Source organism: Ornithorhynchus anatinus, chromosome 11 (genome assembly GCF_004115215.2).
Source record: "Ornithorhynchus anatinus isolate Pmale09 chromosome 11, mOrnAna1.pri.v4, whole genome shotgun sequence".
Classification (NCBI taxonomy): domain Eukaryota; kingdom Metazoa; phylum Chordata; class Mammalia; order Monotremata; family Ornithorhynchidae; genus Ornithorhynchus; species Ornithorhynchus anatinus.
The window spans coordinates 2975010-2994780 of record NC_041738.1 but is presented as its reverse complement, the minus strand read 5'-3'; the positions used below and the strand labels follow the sequence as shown (position 1 = coordinate 2994780).

The window sequence follows — 19771 nt, the reverse complement described above, 5'->3', positions numbered from 1 at the left end:
GATAAATGTGTCGGGGGGGGGTCTCATCTCCCCACCCCCACTCTCCAGGGTTTGCCTCCCCACCCCTTCGAACTGCAAGCCCACGAGGGTACCTGGACCCGCACCACCCCCATTAGTCCGCGGACCCTGTGCCCCACAGAAGCTTTGCCCAGGGAGACGGTTTCCGGAGACGTTTACAAATAAAACGTGTGATGCAGTCGGAGGGGAAGAGGTGGGATTGGGAAAAAGACGGGCCAGGCGAAACCCGTGTTGGAGCTGCTCTTCCGATCGGTCCGAGGGGGAGGGCCTACCAACACCTCCGGTGAAATCCTTGCCTTGCGGGGGAGATGGAGGCCCACCGAGGCCCCGCCTTACAGGGAAGGGCAGATCGGATACCGACGGGCACCTCCGCCGAGCGGGCTGCACCCATGCTGATCTGCCCTGCGGTCGCGGAGGTGGAGAAAGGGGGAGAGGCGAGCGGGGAGGAGACCGATGGGCTCGGGAGGCGGTGAGGAGGGACTCCCCCTCCCCAGTGTCTGGAGCCCCCAACCCATTTGGGGACTTCGAGTCGCCAGGTGATCATGGGCAAGCCATGCTGCCGCTGGGCCTCGGTTTTTTTGCCTGTAAAATGGGTTTGATGGGGTAGTCCCGCACTGCTTGGTGTGTGAGCGTGAGAAAGCGCGCAGGCACGGGGCAGGGTGTGTGTGGGTGAGCCTAAGGAACGAGGTACCTTCTGCATACAGTGCTGTGTCAAAGTGCAATAAAAAGAAGCAGTGTATCCACCTACGTCCAGCGGTTTCGAGTGTGTATGTGTGTGTATATGTGTGTGTCTGGGAGGGCAGCCAGTCCAGCCGCTTGCTTCCCAATTGGACAGGTCCTTGCACCCTCCTGACCCAGCAACCAGGTCCGACTCCCAGAGAGCCAGGATCTGGCCCCCTACCCCTTCACATTCTACCACTGCCATTCATTGAGCGCTTACTCCGTGCACAGCACTGTACTAGGCAATCGGGAGAGTACTGTAGAGTTAACAGACACGATGGAAACGGTCAATCAGTAGTACTTATCGGGAGCTCATTAACTGTGGTTCGTGTCAAGGTCTTACTACGTCCTAGACACTGTAGTAAGCGCTGGGGCAGGTCTAAGCAAATTGGGTTGGGACGCAGTGCCTGTTCCACGTGGGGTTCGCAGTCTCAGTCCCCGTTTTACAGATGAGGGAACTGAGGCATAGAGAAGTTAAATGACTCGTCCAGGGTCACACAACAGCCAAGTGGCGGAGCCAGGATCGAAACCTAGGCCCTTCTGACTCCCGGGCCTGTGCGCTATCCATTAGGCCGTGCGACTTCTCCCAGTGGTTCTGTGCAGAGCACTGTACTAACTGCTTGGGAAAGAACGGCGTGGCCTAGTGGGTAGAGCCCGGGCCTGGGAGTCAGAAGGACCTGGGTTCTAATCCTGGCGCCACCACCTGCCTGCTGTGTGACCTCAGGCAAGTCACTTACCTTCGCCGTGCCTCAGTGGCCTCATCTTGAAAAGGGGAAGCCCCACGTGGGACACGGACTGTGTCCCACCTGATTATCTTGTAGGTATCCCAGCGCTTAGTACAGCGCCTGGCACATCGTAAGCACTTAACAAAGACCATTAAAAAAAAAAACCCAACAAACAAACAAAAAAACAGTGGCGTTAGACACGCTTCCTGGTGTCGAGGATCTTAGAGTTTCTTTAGAGCTCCAGCCGCGACGGTGTCCGTTATGGAAAGGGGCAGGGTGGCGTGGCCCTCGGACTTGACCTCTCCTCAGCCCGGCTGGCACCAAGCTGATCGTTGGCGACAACGTAGCCGGGGCACCCAGACTTCCGCAGAGACTTGGTCCCTGGCCAGGGGGATGGGTGGTTGGGGGAGTACTCCCGGCCTGGGCCGTCAGACCTGGCCCCTCTGGGTTTAACCCCTCCCAGGCCCTCGGTGGGCCCTCTCGCTCCCGGCTCCATTTTGTCTCCGCCGTGGCATAAGGGCGGGATGGGGAGGAGTGAAGATGAAGGGTCAGCGGGAGTCCGGGCCGGCCCCGAGCCGCATCCTCGCCAGTGGAAATTTCAGCTGAGAAGCCTCAGACCCCCTCCCCCCACCCCAATCCTCCCCACCCTGCTGGGGGGAGGCCCAGAGAGCTGCTCCCGAGCACACTGGGGGGCAGGGGAGGCGTCGAGTGAGGGTTGGGGAGCCTAGCCTAGCCTCCCCTCCCAACCCCCCAGTCCGTGCCATCTGCGGGAGGGCCGATTGTTTGGTTTGGGGGCTGCCTGGCCGGACCGGCCGGCCCCGGTTTCTAATTTCACCCAGCCGAGAAGGACGTTTCGGCGGACAACCCGTCTCGCTAAAAACACATCCCGGAGTGAAATCAGAAACCCTGAACTGGGCCGGATATCTTAAAGCCAAAGCCGTGCAGATTGGATTAAGGCTCCACCAAACAGCGCCGTTCCCGATATTATTTTTGGCAGGAATGTGGGGGGCGGGGAGGAGGGGGCGGGGGTAGGGGCCACGCAGCTGCCCCGGAGCCTGGTCCCGCCAGGGGAGTTAGGGGAGCTGGAGCTGCCGGGGGCTTCCTGGAGAACATCACCCCGGCATTTTCAGGGCGACAGCACAACCAGAGCTGTGGTGTGTTTGGGGGGGTCTCATGGGTCTTTAGGCTTCCGGCTTTGCCGTCGGTCCGGTTCTCTTCCCCCCTACACACACCCTCACGCACAATCACACATATGTGCACACAATCATGCACGCAAAGTCACCCACCACGCACAGAAGAACTTGCCCAAAGGCACCCACCCTCAATCCAGGGCCGGTTAGCTACAGCTCCTTCCTTATCCCTGTCGGTGGATTATTCGGCGCCCTGACTTCCTTCTCCTCCTCCTCTTCCTCCTCCTCCCTGTTTTCTGGTCTCTGCCCAATTTACCCTTCTCTTGCTAGAGGGCAAGCGGTGGGGAAGCAGGAGGAGACAAGCTCAGGCCAATCCATTCTGGATGTGCTGGGCCACTGGGGTGAGCCAACTGAGAGATTCCTGGCCCCCCTTCTTCCACACCCCTCCCCGGGGACAACCGGGAGTGGCACGGTGCCTTTTGGATGGTCACTTCAGGCCGCCGGCCCCAAAGGGACTTGGTGCCTTGTGCTGATTTGAGTTTGGGATTTTCTGAAGGGATTCCCTCAGCTCCAAGCGGGCAGGGCAGGCGTGATTCCTGCTCCAGGAGCTAGCAGGGAAACAAGAATTTGCAGGTTGCACCCCAGGGGGCGATAGAGCCACCTCCCAAATGCATTTTAAATCTTGCCAAAGGCGGCCCTAATAATAATAATAATAATAATAATAATGTTGGTATTTGTTAAGCGCTTACTATGTGCCAAGCACTGTTCGTCCCACCTTTGCCTCTCCACAAGGGTGAAGATTAATGCAAGCGGGACAAAACCGCTCCCCATCCCCTCAGTACAAACACTGCTCTGAAAACCTGGGGGAAACCGAGGCGTGGAGAGGCGGCAGGGGTCACCCAGTGGGAGCACAGCAGTCCTCGGGTTTCAAAACCGTGGACCGGCTCGGGGTTGGCGGGGGGGTGGCAAGTACTCGCTATTTGCCAATCGCCCTTTTAATGAGAGTGAAAGGTGGGGGCCCTCACCTCCGTTTTATGGTATCTGTTAAGGCTTACTATGGGCCGGGCACTGTACCGAATGCTGGGGAGATACAGGCCATTCAGGTTGGATCCGGTCCATGTCCCATGTGGGGCTCACAGTCTTAGCCCCCATTTTGCAGATGAGGTAACTGAGGCGCAGAGAAGTGAAGCGACTTTCTCAGGGACTGGAGCAAGGTTCCGCCTCGTCTTCCTTCCCCAATTCACACGGGCTCCCAGCCCAACTGACCACCGTCGCCATTACTGCTCTGAGGCAGGGGATAGGGGAGAGGCCAGGATGTTGGCCCGGGAAGAGCTAACTCCCTGAGAATGCCGGCGTGCCCGTCCCCGGCCGGATCTGTCAGATCTTGGGGCCGCCTGAGTCTTCAGGGTCGGCCTGGTCAGGCCTGGCTGATCTTGGGGCAGCCTGACCCTCCAGGTTTCCTCCCTCACCCCCCGGCCAGACCTGACTGATTTTGAAGCAGCCTGGGTCACCAGTGTGCCACCCTCCAGGCCCCCCGGCCAGGTTCCCTCCGCCTCAGTTTCTGAGTCCTGCGGTTCGGAAACAGTGGCCCGTGGTCACAGGGACTTGGAAGAGAGCGTATCGACTTCAGAGGGAGGGAAGTTGTAGGTAGCAATAATCATAATAATAATGCTAATAATAATAACAGTAGTAAGCTTGCTGTGGGCAGGGAACGTGTCTATCAACTCTGTTGTACTGTAATCTCCCAAGCGCTTAATACAGTGTTCTGCACACGGTAAGTGTGCAATAAATGCCCCTGATGATGATGATATTAGTAGTAGTGATGTAATTGTTATTGAGCACCCACTGGGTGCTATACACTGTACTTAGTGCTTGGGGAAAGAACAACAGACAGGTTCCCTGCCCCCTTGGAGTTTACATTCTAATGGGAGACCAGCATATAAATATAAATATTTACAGAGCAATCCAAGTAAGAGATTGAGGATACAGTTGAATAGACTTATATGCACAGGTGCTAAGGAGGGGGTCTCGATAAACGCGGTTGGGTTGACGCAACTCGTGGTGTTGGGTGGTAACTGGGGGTTGGCTGGTCGGGGGATGCAGGGTCTCAGGAGGGCTTTGAACCTGGGGAGAGTCGTGGTCTGGCAGATTTGGGGGAGGAGGGACTTGCAGACTTGGGGAACGGGGTGGAAGAAGGGCCGGGCTAGTTGAAGCCATGATCCAGTTAGGTGATCTTGGGAGGAATGAAGAGCGGGTGCTTGGGGCGGGGAGGAGGTGGTCTCAGGTGAAGAGGGCAGATCTGTAAGTTGGGAGCAGTGGTTGGCAGCTTTGCAGCCAATTGTGAGGAATTTAGGCTGGATGCAGAAGGACACGGGGAGCAAACGGTACCCTCCCAAGTGCCCAGCCCAGTGCTCTGCACAGAGTAGGTGCTCAATAGGATGGATTAGTGGGGACCGGGTGTCTCCCCCCACCTCCCCGCACCTCACGAGCTTCCTACTGCCACACGCTGGAGTTTGCGGAGTTTCTGGTGGCGGATGGTATCGGGTGGGCAGAGAGGTCCTGGCCTCTGGCACCTATGGAGAGCGGGGGCTGCTCCGCCTTCACCCCTAGATCGTAAGCTCATTGTGGGCAGGGAACATGTCTGCCAACTCTGTTATATCGTACTCTCCCGAGCGCTTAGTATAGTGCTCTGTAGAAAGAAAGCGCTCCGCAACACGGCCTAGTGGCAAGAGCATGTGCTTGGGAGTTAGAGGACTTGGATTCTAATCCAGCCTCTGCCACTTGTCTGCTCTGTGACTTCGGTCAAGTCACGTAACTTCTCTGTGCCTCATTACCTCATCTGTAAAACGGGGATTAGGACTGGGAGCCCCACGTGGGACACCCTGATTAACTCGTCTTCTACCTCAGGGCTTAGAACAGTGCTGAGCGCGTAGTAAGCCCCGAACAGATGCCATTATTATTATTCCTGCTGTTGATCGATCGATTGTTTTCACATGCTGCGGTCTGGGCCGGGTCCCTCTGGGGGTGGCGAGCAGCCCCCTCCCGTGCGGTCCCCAAGGGGGCTCCTCAGCTCCGGTGGCCCTGGCCTGGAGAAACCCAGTCCAGGGGGTCAGTCATGTGGGGGTCAGCACTCTAGGTTCAACTTGAATAATTCAATTCCAAATTAATTTCCGCCCCCCGCCCCCCTCCCACTTCCCCTTTCCGGTGCCACCCCCCAGCGCGGCCGAAGCCCGGGACCCAGGAGGGTTGTTCCCTCCGAGCCGGTTCCCCCTAACGAGATTGGATGCGGAGCCCCTCCGGGAAGAACAATTGCCCTCTAATTAGACAGAAAATATCTCCCGGCATCATTAGTCAGACTGGAAAGATTTCAGCTGAAGGGAGAGAATTCTCTCCCACCTCACCCCCACCACCCCACCCCCCACAAAAGAAATGGCTGTGTTTGTGAGGTGTCAGCAACATGGGTGTTGTTTTGCATGTCATTTGTATATTGCTCCTGGAGGGGCGGGGTTTAGGAATAACCCTCTAATAATAATAATAATGTTGGTATTTGTTAAGCGCTTACTAGGTGCAGAGCACTATTCTAAGCGCTGGGGTAGACACAGGGAAATCAGGTTGTCCCACGTGGGGCTCACAGTCTTCATCCCCATTTTACAGATGAGGTAACTGAGGCACAGAGAAGTGAAGTGACTTGCCCACAGTCACACAGCTGACAAGTGGCAGAGCTGGGATTCGAACTCATGACCTCTGACTCCAAAGCCCGTGCTCTTTCCAATGAGCCACGCTAACCCTCTCCCCCTATGCCACGCCAGGGCAGACCCGCCTGGAAATAATCACGGCCAAGCCCCGCCTTGGGGTGCAGTTCTGATGGCGGACCAAGGAGTGGGGTGCCCTGGGCCGCGGTGAAGAGAGGAGGGTCCCGGTGGACACCCTGACCTCTCCTGAATCGGGCTCTCGACTCCAAAGGATAAAGTCGCAGTGGTTATGATGATAATGAGGATGGTATTTGATAAGCGCTTACTAGGTGCCGCGCGCTGTTCTAAGCGCTGGAGTGTTGATAGTACTTCTAATAGTACTGAGTGCCCAGTGGGTGTGGTGCACCGTCCTAAACTTTTGAAATAAAAAGTACGTTCCCTGTCCACAAGAAGCTTAGAGTCTAGAGTGGGAGGGTTGAGTGGGTTCGTCGGGGGACACGGGGGTCACTGTCTGTCTCCCCGTTGTAGACCTGGATTCTCTCTATCTGTTGCCCAATTGTCCATTCCAAGCGCTCAGTCCAGTGCTCCGCCCACAGTAAGCGCTCAATAAAATACGATTGAATGAATGAGATGTGAAGAGGTGGGATGAGAGAGCCTATGTGTTGCGTGGCAGCAGTTGTTGGCATCAGCCGCCGTTCCCCGGGGCCCAGAAGCCGGTCCCAGACGGAATGCCCTCCCCACCTCCAACCCCCCCACCTCTGCGCCATCATCCCTTTCCTAGTTTATTTTGTTTCCTTTCCGCTGAGGGTAGGGGCTGGGGGAGAAGAAGGAAGCGGTCAACAGCTTTATTTGGGGTTCCTTTGTCCTCGATCGCCACGGCCAGCCAGCACAGCCTCAGTTCCCCTCTGTCCCCGTTACATTGCTGTGTCACCAAGAGTTGTTTTCATCTTTTTTTGGTCTTAATGGTAATTGTTAAGCACTTATTCTGTGCCAGGTAATAATAATGATAATGATGGTATATTTTAAGCGCTTACTATGTGCCAAGCACTGTTCTAAACTGTGGGGTGGATACAAGGTGATGAGGTTGTCCCACGTGGGGCTCACAGTCTTAATCCCCATTTTACAGATGAGAGAACTGAGGCACAGAGAAGTCAAGTGACTTGCCCAAGGTCACCCAGCTGAGAAGTGGCGGAGCCGGGATTAGAACCCACGACCTCTGACTCCCAAAGCCGGGCTCTTTTCACTAAGCCACGCTGCTAAGTGCCAGGGTAGATACAAGATAATCAAGTTAGACACAGTCCATGTCCCACAAAGGGCTCCCAGTCTTAATCCCTATTTTACAGAGGATGATGATGATGGTAACGGTGGTATTCGTTAAGCGCTTACTATATGCTGGACACTGTACTGAGCGCCGGGGTGGATACAAGCCAATCGGGTCGGACACAGTCCCTGTCCCACGTGGGGCTCATAGTCTCAAACCCCATTTTACAGATGGGGTGACCGAGGCCCAGAGAAGCCAAGTGCCTTGCCCAGGGTCGCCCAGCAGACGCGTGGCAGGGCAGGATTAGAACCCACGCCGTTCTGACTCCCAGGGCTGTGTGCCCAATTCAGTACATCATGCTGAGGCCCAGGGAAGTGAAACGAGTTGCCCAAGGTCACTTAACAGACGAGTGGCGGAGCCGGGACTAGAGCCCAGGTCCTTCTGGCTCCCGGGCCCGGGGCTCCGGCCACTAGGTCAAGCGGTGGGGTGCACTTGCTGCGCTCCACAAAATTGGAACTCCCTCCACCTCCACCCCCTTTCCTTCGCCTAGGTCTCCCCTCCCCCGGCCCACCCCCCGGCCTTCCAACTGGGACCCCCGAAAAGGGGGCCAGGCCCCGGGCCGCCTCCCCGCTCAGAAGGGCGCGGGAGCCACCCAGGCCCATTGGTGTCGGGCTGAAAGCCAAGCCGGCTTGCGTGGAGCCGGCCAGCGGGCCCGGGGTGGGTTATATATAGCCCTCCGCCTGGAGAAACGCTTGGCCAAACCCGGAAAAGGTGGAGAACTGAGAAGACACTTCCCCGGGGTCGCGGGGTCGGCTGGGCTGCTGGGCCCGGGCTCCGTGCTTTGGGCTTGTCCCTATAGGCGTTAAACACAACGGAGAGGGGGGATCGTGCGTTCTGTGGCTTGGGTTTGCCGCTGTGAAATAGCGACGGTTGGGAAGCAGGGCATCAGTGTGGCCGCAGGCCCCGACCTGGGACAGGGAGCCCAGGCTGGAGGAGAGGGAGGGTGGGCGGGGGAGCGGGAGGTGAGGGGCTGCACTGGCCTGGGGGTGGACGCCCGGGCCCCTTGGGGCAGCGGGGGGAGAAGGAAAGGGGAGGCTGGAGGGCAGGCCGGAGAGAGGGCCTCCTGCGCTGGACCCCGGACCCCGGGCCCAACCAGCTGGTCCTTGGGGGCTCCCCCAGACCCCCCACAGGCTCCCACAGGCTCCCACTGCCGCCCCTGGGCCTGGGTTCACCCCGCGCAGGGCCCTAGCTTTGTGAACCATTCCTTCTTCAAGCCGGGTTCCGCCCTGCACGCCCCCTTGCTCACTGTCCCAGGCCTGCGTGGGACAAACGGTGCCGGACCAGGGACACGGGGCGGGAGGCGGTGTGCGCAAAGAGGCGGGAAACGATAAGGGTGGCGGTGCAGGCGGCGGTGGGGAACGCGATGCGGGGCACGGGGACGGGGGCAGTGCGGGCAAAGGTGCGGACGCCGGTCAGGGCGATGATGCAGAACACGGGGCGGGAGCCGGTCGGGGCGATGCTGCAGGACACGGGATGGGAGCCAATCGGGGGGATGATGCGGGTCATGGGGTGGGAGGCAGTCGGAGCGATGAGGCGGGCGGCAATAGAGCGGGAATATTGTGGAAGGGTGCGGCGCGCTCTGGGCCAATGAGCAGCGGTGGCCAGGGGCTGGGCCAGGGCCTGGACTTGGGGGCAGGGGCTGGGGCTGGAGCTGGGGTTGGGGCTGGGGCTGGGCCTCGGGTTGTTGCGGCCCACCCACAAGGGGCCAAAGTTGTGCCCACCGCCTTCTCGGGAGCTAAGTTTCGGCTGCTTTTTTTTTTATAACACCGTCTCAAGCTGCTAATTTCTTCTTTTCCCATTTTAAACCAGCCTTCTGTCTCCTCTGACGAGCTAGGGAATGTCGTGGGTGAGCCTCTGCGTGCCGGCTCTCATTTCCCTGCCTGCCGTGCCCCACTAGGCCCGGTTTTACGGCTGCTTGGGGTGGGGGCGTGAGATGGAGGGGAGGAGGGTCCTACCACACAGCCCTCCCCCACCCCCACCCCGCGACCCCTGCCTGCTGGAGCCCGTCGGGGCCCTCGTCGATCCGCAGGCCTGCCGCTCCTTTCGTTCATTCTTTCGATCATATTTATCGAGCACTCACTTTGTGCGGAGCACTGTACCAAGCTCTTGGGAGGGGACAGTATGACAATAAACAGACATTCCCTGCCCACTGGGGACGGCGCTTGGGAGAGCACAGTACTATCTGTGCCCAGCAAACTTCGGGTCCTATGGGCGTCTTCTTTTCCAGCCGGGCACGGGGCTTGGGGATGAGAGGGGGTCTACAGGTTGGTAGCTTGTGGAGGGAGAGGGTGATCATGTGTCCGTTTTTCAGCTGGCCCTTTTTCTGACCAGTACAGATATGGTTCCGGGCTCTCTTCTGTCTGGTATTTTTACTTTCAGTGCCTGGCTTCCTTCCACGGTGGCTCCCGTCGCCAAGTTCTGAGGCTCGGGGGCGGTGCCCACATTCACAGGGACGTGGAAGGGGAGCCCAAGGACTCAGAAGCAATAATAATGATAATTATGGTACTTGTTGAGCACCTTTGTAAGCAGTGGGATAGATACCAGCTAATCAGGTCCGACACATCCTCTGTCCGACACGGGGCTCACAGTCTCAATCCCCATTTTACAGCTGAGGTCACTGAGGCACAGAGAAGTCACAAGGTCACACAGCAGACGGATGGCGGAGATGGGATTAGAATCCGGGTTCTTCTGACTTCCAGGCCCATGCCCCGCTGCTTCTTAAATGGGGGGATCGCCCGGAGCATCACTCGGGGTCTGGGCGAACTGGGCGTGCTTCTAAAAAATGGTTGAGGTGATGTCATCACACTACATCGCGTGCCCGGTGAAATACACATGACGTCACATGCGTCCGGTTGTCCGGTAACCGGCAGGGCTGTCAGTGGCCGTCCTAGGAGAGGGCAGGTCCGATACGTCCTCATGGGGCCAGACTGGACTTGGATGCTATTTGCTGCCGGACCAGGAGGGTGGTTGAGGGGGGGAGATGTGGGGAGGAGGAAGGTGTCCTGGAATCGCCCTGCATTCTCATTTGCACATTAGGGTGGTGTCTACCCGAGCGAGGTGAAGAGGAGAATTTATCCAAATACTTTGGGGCCCAACACCTAGATGAGTTTAATAAATAAAGTGGGCAGTTTACATTGGAAATCTCTTCGCTGTAAACAGACCCTTCAGTCCTCAGAGACCTCAGCTTCCTCAGAGAAGCAGCATGATATAGTGGAAAGAGCACAGGGAATCAGAGGATCTGGGTTCTAATCCCAGCTCCACCACTTGTCTGCTTGGTGACCTTGGGCAAGTCACTTAGCCCATCTGTGCCTCAGTTCTCTCATCTGTAAAATGGGGATTCACTACCCGTTCTTCCTCCTTCTTAGACCGTGAGCTCCTTGAGGGACCTGATTATCCCGTGTCTATGCCAGTGCCTAGTACAGTACTTGGCATATAGTGAGCACTTAACAAATGCCACGATTTTTATTAGTACGATTTCTCCCTGAGGTGCAGATCATATTCCTGGATATTTTTCTCTCTCTCCCTCTCTCTCTCTGTTCCTCCTCCCTCCCCTCTGGGTTGGTAATTTCCAGCTGGTCCCTAGCTAGCTTCCCTGAGCCTCCTGCCATCCCAGGGAAGTGAGTTTGGGTGCCAGTCTAGATGCCCACTCGGGAGAGTTGGCAGTAAAGCCAGAGCCCAGATCCAGTTCTCTAAAACCTCCACAGGTCTCCCCCACACTCTCCCCAAGTCCCCCTCCCCTGGGGCTATCCAGAGGTCTTCTCAGGTGGTAGGAATGAGGGATTGGGGGAGTCTCTATGGACTTCAGAGAGTCCCCTCCGTGCCTCACCCCTAAACCAGACCAACAGCTGCTATTTCCCTCACCACTCTTCCCTGGGTCAGATTTGGGTGTTAATCTCGGATTTCCCCCCCCCCCCCGTCCTGCTGTGTGACCTCCTACAAGTCACTCAACCTCTCTGCGTCTCCTCTTCCTTGATCATAATGAGGATAATCATCTCTATCCCTCCCTATTAGTCAGGGTCATCACGAGCACAGAGAAATACAAAAGGAATAAGAGCACTTTGGAAGCGGGAATCACCGGATGCCGTCAATCAGTCATTAGCATTAACTGAGTGTCTACTGTGCGCAGAGTACTGTGTCTTTGGGACCATGAGTCTTGTGTGAGACAGGGATTGGGTCCAATCTGATGAATTGGCCCAGTGGGAAGAACGTGGGCCTGGGAGCCGGAGGACCTGGGTTCTAATCTCGGCTCTGCCACTTGCCTGCTGGATGAGCAGAATGAATCATATAACTTCTGCCCCTCAGTTTCCTCATCTGTAAAATGGGGATTCAATACCTGTTCTCCCTCCTACTTAGACTATGAACCCCGCATGGGATGAGGACCGCGTCTGACGCGATTATTGCGTATCTACCCCAGTGCTTAGAACAGTCCTTGGCATGTAGTAAGCGCTTAGCAAATGCCATGATTGCTATTATCCTGTATCTTCCTCAGTGCTTAACATACATAGTAAGGGCTTAACAAATGCTATTAATATTATTATTATGACGAGACTATAGTAGTGAGTAGCCTAGTGAGTAGCCGTAACCCCTATCCTCAAGGAGTTTACAGTCTATCCTTATCCCTTTCAAGGGATTAGTGCTATTTTGTGTTTGTCGTCCTGCTGGTCCCGACTGTCACTTGGCCCCAAGCTGCAGTGGGCCACCCCTTAACCCCCCCCCATCCCCTACTCCCCTCCAAAGAGTGACCAGGGCCAAAATGAGCCGGGGTCCTGCCGGTCTCAAGGTCCCTCCTCCACCCCTGCCCTTTTCCCCCTCGGAGGGATGGGGAAGGGCCCAGAGAGGGGCAGCCACCTCCCTCCTGGTCCCAGGCCGCGGCCTAGGCCCTGGCTGGGACGTACGGTCCCCTCGGTGGATCGAGACAGAATTCAGCCCTTTGTTTCACGCCCGCCGCCGGGACGGCTGAGCCAAAATCTCGGCCTCCAACAATCCCGCCTTTGTGTCCATCTAAGTAATCCCCACAGCCGCAGGCAAGGAGAGGAGGGAGGCCCAGCGGAGCGGCTCCCTCACCGTCTTGGGCCTTTCGCGGGTGGCCGGAAGCCGGACGGGTCCCACAGGCAACCTCGTCCGTGGCAAGGGGATGGCCGGCTACTCGCACCGCCAACTTGCTGCTTCGTCCCAGACCGCTCCCCGCATCGCCCGCACCGCTGACCTCCCACCTGGCCTGCCAGCTCGCCGTCCTCGCTGCCGACCTCCCACCCATCCCAATAACCTGCCAACCCGCTGCCCGCTCTACCGTCTCCCGGCCCGTATCCCTGGCCTGCAGGTGCTGCCGTTCCCGGCTGCCCCTTGCCAGTGGGGCCAGGTGGAGGAGGATGCTAAATCCAGAGATGACGGGGCCAGGGTCTACACCGCCGGGTCAGCCCCGTGGCTGATCACCCTCTGCCCCCCACCCTGTTGGATCCCATGAGGCGCAGGGTGGTAAGATGCTGAATCCAGGGCTGGCGGGGCCAGGGAGAGGGGAGGGGTCTGGCACTTAGACAAGGGGGAAAGGGGATTTGAGCCGGAATGGGAAGGGGCCCGGGCCGTCCAGGGCCGCAGAATGGAGCTAGGACCGATCCAAGGACTCCTCCACCCCTGTCTCCGAGCTGGGAAGGGGAAGATGGGGAGAGGGTGTGGAGCAGGGAAACGGGAAGTGGGAATAGGAGGGAAAAAAAACAGAAGACGTTGGGAAGGAGGAGGAGGGAAGGAGAGGAGAGGTGGAAAACAGGGGGAGGGTGGGGGGAGGGAGAGAGGACAGTTCATGTGTCAGCAGCTGCTGTGAGGTCTCTGGCCAGAGGCCGGCTGCCTACTGGGGAGGCAGTGTAGCGAAGCGGCAGGGCGCCGGGCTAGAAGTCAGAGGACCTGGGTTCGGGTGCGAACTGGTGCTGTTAGTCTGCCCTGTGACTGTGGGCGAGTCACTTAACTTCCCGTGCCTCAATTTCTCCATCTGTGAAATGGGAATAATGATATCTGCCTCGTCTCCCTACTTCGCAGTGTTGTCGTGGGGGTTGACGTGAAATAATTCATGTGAAAGCGCTTTAGTGATGAAAGTGCTCTACCTGTCTGTATCTGTAATTTATTTATTTATTTATTTCAATATCCGTCTCCCCGTCTTGACTGCGAGCTTGCTGTGGGCAGGGAATGTGTCTGTTTGTTGCTATATCGTACTCTCCCAAGCGCTTAGTACAGTGCTTTGCACACAGTAAGAACTCAATAAATACAGTTGAATGAATGAACGAATACCGGGTAGTCCATCCCCCGACCGGAGCTAGTTTCCTCCTGCCTCGGCCTGGACTTCAGGAGCGCTGAACTGTGTCCGAGGGCCCAGGAGAGGGGCGGGACGGATGATGTGACCAGAGAGGTTCGAGGGCAGAAACCCCACCGAGATGAGAAAATGCCAAACTCTTTTGCCTCTGTCCAATAGCTCACCCTCCCCGCTCACCGTGGGGTGAGGGCAATTCGGGGCGGGCAGAGCCGCAGCCGGTCTCAGGAGATATGGGGTCCAACCGGTGGGTCAGCTGAGGCCCGGGTTCCGGCCGGCTGGATAAGAGGGAGCACGGGAGGAGGGTCGCCCGACTCCGGATGCTTTATTCTCGGGCTCCCGAGCGCTAGAGGGACTGGAGCTCTCGGAAGGGGTTAACCCAGGAGGGCCTGAGGGAGAAGGTGGGCTTTTGGCTGAGTTGGAGGGGGCTGGCGAGGGCACCGGGGAGCAGCCATCACAGGTCCTCCTCCAAGCATCCTGGTACTGCTGCCAGGGCAGGGAGCGGGGCTGGGTGGAGCATGGGTCTAACCCGGCATGAATGGCCTTGCTCACGGATGTATGTTTTACAGAAGAAGAGGTGGGAGGGCACTTCAGCAGGGGAGAATGTACGATGTGTCAAAGGAGGGAGAGTCGATGACGCTCCCTGTATTCATCCCACCCCTCCCAGCTCCACAGCACTTACGTCCAAATCTGAAATTGATTTATATTAATATCTGTCCGTCCCCCCCCCCAGACTGTAAGCTCGTCGTGGGCAGGGAATGTGTCTATCTCCCAAGAGCTTAGGACAGTGGTCTGCCCACAATGTGCGCTCAATAAATACAATTGACTGGCTGACCGACAAGTGATGGGGAGCATGTTGGCTAGGCTGGAGCACCTAGGGGCTTGAGCCGGGAGAATGGGCAGAGGTGCCAGGCGTAGGTTACTCTCTGGGCATTAGCTCTGGTTGCCTGTGGGGGCCCAGTGATGCCAACGGGAAGGAGGCAGTGTCGCTGGGTGGCGTCGCTCTCTCTCCTGTGTCGACCCGAGAGAGAGAGGAAGCCCTTTTGTCCATGTGTCACTCACCTTATTATTTAAGCACTAGCTCGTGTCCATATCCCATTTTCCGTTTGCATCCGCTCTGTAAATAGTTTTAGAGCCTGGTCCGGGGACTGTGTCTGACTTGATTATCTTGTACCTACCCCAGTGCTTGGCATGTAACAAAGGCTACAGTTATTATTATTACTATTATCCATCCATCAGTGGTATTTTTTGAGTGGCCTCTGCAGGCAGAGCCTTGTACTAGGAGCTAGGTGGGGGCCCGCTAGAGTGGCGGGGTAGAGACAAGACAGTTGGGGGAGAGCGGGGGGATGAGGAGGACCCTTGGCTGAGCCCCCCTCACCCCTCCACCCCAGAAGCAGGACAGCTGCTGAGCCGGGAGACCGGTAACCAGGTTTGACCCCTGAGAGGGGAGCAGACCCAGGACCCGACGACCTATGTGGGGCAAGGGCTCAGGGTGGAACTGTGTGAGGGTTTGCTGGCTGGGTAAACTGAGGCCCAGAGAGGCATTAATTGAGAAGCAGCATGGCTCAGTGGAAAGAACACGGGCTTGGGAGTCAGAGTTCGTGAGTTCTAATCCCGGCTCCGCCGCTTGTCAGCTGTGTGACTTTGGGCAAGTCACCTAACTTCTCTTTGCCTCAGTTACCTCATCTGTAAAATGGGGTTTAAGACTGTGAGCCCCATGTGGGACAAACCTGATCACCTTGTATTCCCCCCAGCGCTTAGAACAGTGCTTTGCACATAGTAAATGCTTAACAAATACTATTATCATTATTATTATTATTATTATTATTAATTGGAGGCAGAGCCGAGAGGCGGCCCCGGGAGGGGGTGAGCAGGGTCAGGGGGATGAGGGGGCACTCGGGGAATACTTTTGCCGCCAAGATGGTGGAGTAGGGAGGAGGAGGAGCGAGGGAGGAAGGGAAAGAGGGAGGATGGTAGGAGGACAGGAGGGGGCAGAGCCCGGAGGGAAGGAGCTGGGGGTGGGAAGTGGGGAGGGGAAAGAGAGGAAAGGGCCAGAGGGACTGGGTCCGGAGGGCCAAGGTGAGGAGATAGAGGTCACGGCCATGTCTCTTCACCGTCGACCTGTCAGCTTTCAGCCGTGAATCCCCACGTCCGTGTGACCTCGTGTCCTTGTGTCTTGGAGTCCCCCGGGACTGGGAGGAGGGGGACATTCTTCACTGGAGCAGAACAGAACCGAGCTTTAGTGCCAGGGGTAGGGGTACAGCTCCCTTCCCTGGAGGGGTCGGGGCGAGGAGGCGGGGGGCTGCTTGGGGAGTGATTAACACGGTGTCAGCAGCCCGCAGTCCCGGCCAACCCAGGGCCAGGATCCCATTATTCTATTAGGGTTTCAGAGCGGCATTAAGTGGACATGATTCCCTCCCACGGCCCATTAATTGTGTTTTATGGCCGATCTGATGGCCATTACCCTTTTTCGCCAACGCGTTTCCCCATTAGGTTTGTACAATTAACCAAATATGCGTGGAATGGGGGGAAAGGCAGGAACCAGAGTCGGGGTGCTCCGGGAGGGTGGGGGAAGGGAAAAGCTACCTGGGCAGGTGAGGGGCCTCAGGATCTGCTGACCAGGCTGCCCGAACCCCAGCTGGATGGGCACAGCTCAGAATCTTTGTCGTGCTTAGTTGTCCCGGGGGGTTGGGGGGCACCCCTCCCCAGGGAACAAGGGGCCAAGACCCCCATGGGACCCTACTCTGGGGGCCAGCCCCGGTCAGGGGGGGAGAGGAGATGTCTGGGGGACGTCCCCCTGGCCCAGGCCCTAGCCCAGTGGCCCAAGGGGCAGTGACGTATTAATGTTTATCTCTGCCTTTAGCCTGTAAGCTCATTAAAGGCAGGGAACCTGCCTGCTAATCCTGTTGTATAGTGCTCTCCCAAGCACTTAGTAGCTTGCTCTGCACATAGTAAGCACTCAATAAATAGGATTGATTGAGTGACCCAGGGAGTGACCAGCAGCCATCCCCTGGCGGCCAGAGCGTTAGACTCAGAGCGCCCCAAGATGCGCTGGGCTACCAACTGGACTACCAGTTCTCATGGCAGCCACTCCCAGGCCGGGCAGGTGACAGCTGAGGTCCCCTCTGGGCACAGTCACAGCTTGGGGGGCCGGGTTGACCCCAGATTCAGCCACACTGTATCCCCGGGCTCCTTGGACCAGGGTGTCAGGGTGAAAGGGACAGCGTGAAAGAGTGAAAGGGCAGGGAGAAGATGAAGTCGAAGTGGGGGCAATTTCCTTTGCCCAACGGGCAGTGTCCACCAACCCAGGGAGTTCCCTACTGCCCCTAAGACTGGTTTTCTGACCACAGGTGGTGCCCACCTGGGGCTGGTTCCAGAGCCCTCCAACCCTACGTGCTTCTCAGCAGCAGTGCAGCTCCAAACCGTGAGTACCGGGGATCTGGCGGGTCCGGGAGGCCTCTCCGGGGGCTGGGAAATGCCCAACTGTGGCCAGGATGGGTGGAGTATCTGGGGGACGTTCCCGAGACTGCTCCCGGAAGGGCCGGAGGAGCCAGGAAGATGATGCCCCTTTTAACTGGAGGTTATGGGGCAGGAGGGGAGGGAGAGGAGTCGGTCCTGGATAAGAGGGAAAGTGGACTCCCCCAGCCCCGTCTTTGGCTGCTGGAGCGGGGTTTGGAGAGGCTGGGGTGGACTCGGGGCCTTGGTGGCCTCCGCCAGGAGATACGGGGAGCGGAAGGGGAGGGGATCAGAGGTAGGGGATCAGAGGTAGGTCTTCTGAGGGGGGCGGGGATTTGGTGTGTCCGGTAGGGGTGGGTCCTACTCGGTGTCCTGGGGTTGACCGTTGTGACAGCCTCTCGGTCTTCCCTCTGCCTGTTGTCTCTCCTTCCTCTCCTCCCAACACCCCCCGCCTACTTTTGGCTCTTTGCCCCTCTTGGCAAGGTCGCCGCCTGGGGTCACTGACTTCGAGGACCCAGGGTAGGTTTAGCCAGCACCCCCCGCCCTCACCTGTCATCCAAGGAAGCCCAGGAAGTGATCACCCGTAAGCTTTGCATCTCCTTTATGTCAAAGCCAAGTGGCAAGAGCAAGCCCCTGGAGCAGGCGAGGGCTCTCGGGCCTGGGATTTAGAGTCTGGGGAGGAGTTGGTTCCTTCGTTGGATCAAATCTGGGGCCGCTTTCAGGGCAGAGGGATGGAGAGTAAGGTTTCCACACCAGGCCTACTCCAATCCACCAGCTCATGTCCCTCCCCTACTTCGGGGCCTCCTCCAAGAGACCTTCTCTGATTAATCCCACCACCCTGGTCACCTCAGCGGATCAACGACTTCGGCCCTCGGGTGTATCTCCGTGATTTAGCTGTTGCCTGTGGCGGGCTCTTTTATCGCTGCGTCCCCGCGCTTCCTCCTTTACCTCGTGTGGGTCTGGCAGCCTGCATCCCCTCGGCTCTCCTGGCAGACTGCAGTCTTATCGCGGGCAGGCACCGGGTTCAGGTTTCCAAGCATGAGCCTGTCTATTCGAGAAACAGCATGGCGTAGCGGTTGGAGCGTGGGCCTAGGAGTCAGAGGTCGTGGGTTCTAATCCCGGCTCTGCCACTTGTCTGCTGCGTGACCTTGGGCAAGTCACTTCACTTCTCTGTGCCTCAGTGACCTCATCTGTAAAATGGGGATTGAGACTGTGAGCCCCATGTGGGACAGGCACCGTGTCCAACCCGATTTGCCTGTATCCACCCCAGTGCTTAGTACAGTGCCTGGCACACGGTAAGTACTTAAAAAATACCACATTATTATTATTATCGTCTTATTATTCCTCTGCCCCCACCAGGGCAGTACAGGAACAGGGAGGGAATAGAGAAGGGTCGAGGAGCCCTGCTGCCCCGGACACCAACGCAAATTGTATTTCCTCTTGCTGTTCGAGGGATAGAAGTTTGCTCATAAACTATTCATATTTTCATAATCCATATTAGCAGCCACCCTGTGTCGGATGAATATTGAATGAGCGATAAAGCAGGAAGGAAGGCCTGGGGTAAGGCTGGGGGTAAGGGGCGGGTGGAGGGAACAGTCTTGGCGGGGTGAGGGGGGCCGGGGGGGCAGCCATGGCAGGGTGGGGGGGGGGGCGTTCACGTCCCTCTCCCCTTCCCTCCCTCTGTCCTCCCTACAGTGGACACTGTCGTCCAGCTACACCTCCCCTCGGCTGAGACCACCTGGTGTACCCAGGGAGCCTCTCCACCCCAGGCTCCACGACTGCTTCGTCTCTACTGGGTCCCATTGGGTGCCCTGGAGGGGTCTACCCCCAGTAGGACTAGATCAGGCCCCGAAGAAGGGAGACCCCCATGTCTTGGTGGGTGGGACCGATCCCCCCTCAAGCCTGCGTCTTCAGGAAGCTTCCAGCTCTGCCTGGATGTTCTTCCTGCCTCCCCTCATCCCTCCATGAGCAGGGATCACTCCCCTGTGCTCACTTGCTCCCTGGGGTCTGGGCAGAAATCAGGCAGTGGGGCTCAGTCTCTTTTTTTTTTTAAATAGTATTTGTTAAGCGCTTACTATGTGCCAGTTGCTGTTCTAAGAGCTGGGGTAGATACAAAAACAATAGGTTGCACATAGTCCCTGTCCCACGTGGGGCTCATGGTCTCAATTCCCATTTTACAGATGAGGAAACTGAGGCAGTGTGGCTTAGTGGATAAAGCGCGGGTCTGGGAGTCAGAAGGACTTGGGTTCTAATCCCGGCTCCACCGCTTGTCTGCTGTGTGACCTTGGGCAGATCACTTGGCTTCTCTGTGCCTCAGTGACCGCATCTGTAAAAGGGGGATTTAGACTGTGAGCCCCGTGTGGGACAGGGACTGTGTCCAACCCAATTATCATGTATCCACTCCAGTGCTT

The 19771-nt window shown here is 57.5% G+C and overlaps 1 protein-coding gene across 3 annotated transcripts in view; it reads left to right on the top strand.

Moving 5' to 3' along the window:
* Window positions 1–19771, top strand: part of PKNOX2 (PBX/knotted 1 homeobox 2) — a 127777-nt gene that overhangs the window by 3261 nt on the left and 104745 nt on the right. For all 3 annotated transcript variants that reach the window (XM_029076062.1, XM_029076055.1, XM_029076059.1), the window contains exon 2: window positions 17255–17328. The gene's annotated coding sequence lies outside the window, so the exon portion shown is untranslated. The remainder of the gene's footprint in view (window positions 1–17254; window positions 17329–19771) is intronic.